Source organism: Limulus polyphemus, unplaced genomic scaffold (genome assembly GCF_000517525.1).
Source record: "Limulus polyphemus unplaced genomic scaffold, Limulus_polyphemus-2.1.2 Scaffold180265, whole genome shotgun sequence".
In the NCBI taxonomy this organism is placed as follows: domain Eukaryota; kingdom Metazoa; phylum Arthropoda; class Merostomata; order Xiphosura; family Limulidae; genus Limulus; species Limulus polyphemus.
Window position 1 is genome coordinate 1 of NW_013845861.1, and position 810 is coordinate 810.

Genomic DNA, 810 nt, shown 5'->3' on the forward strand with positions numbered 1-810 from the left:
TATTTTTTTTATTGTTCTGTACCTTTTTCTGAATTGTTTTGTGTATAAACATATTAATCCCGATATTGATGGTATATTCTTTTGTTAGTAGGAAACAATTTAAACTGTTTGGTAGTTTAAGGTATCAAAGAAGGACTTATTGGAGACAACTAACAAAATATCCAACTGTTGATGAACGAACAGAACTATCTAGAGATGTTTTACAGAAAGCAATATTAAACATTGAAAAGTAAGTCTCTCTTTTGTCACAATTAAAAAAATAGTTACCTTACTTCTCCTGTTATTAAGAATAATATATTTTCTGCATTAAATACTTTCACTCAAACTTATTCTAATACGGTAAAACTTTAGAAATTACCACTACTTTAGAAGTTTTCATATAAATTAAAATTACCTCATGGTAATCAAAATATGGTTTTACATGTCTAAACTAAATATGTACACTTTCTCCATTGGACATTAATTTCGATACCTGAATAAATGCTGATCATTCTAGGCAGTTGCAGAAAATGAATGCGGACAGAAAGATTAGATATTTTTTCCACAACCCAGAAGACTTTGTTCTTGTGTCTCCACTTCTCATCCTTTGTATCCAGTTGATAACTTCCGTGTCTTCTGCTCAACGTAGTTTTCCCAATTTCTTGTATTTTTTTTTACACTGACATCATGAATCCTTTAGAGTTTCAGTACAGATACCTTACAAGGAAAAATCGTTCATGTTCTTGAATCTTCAAATTGATCTTCTCTAGCTTCGTATTCTGGTTCACCTTTCAAGAAGTTTGAGTTCTAAGATCTTTTGATTTATTAATA

General features: G+C 29.9%; 1 long non-coding RNA gene across 1 annotated transcript; it reads left to right on the plus strand.

The window, feature by feature from the left end:
* The first annotated feature begins 6 nt into the window (after positions 1–6).
* Positions 7–531, plus strand: LOC111084840. Its single transcript, XR_002609747.1, has 2 exons — positions 7–229; positions 497–531. It is a non-coding gene; the product is annotated as an uncharacterized LOC111084840 (long non-coding RNA).
* The last annotated feature ends 279 nt before the right edge of the window (positions 532–810 follow it).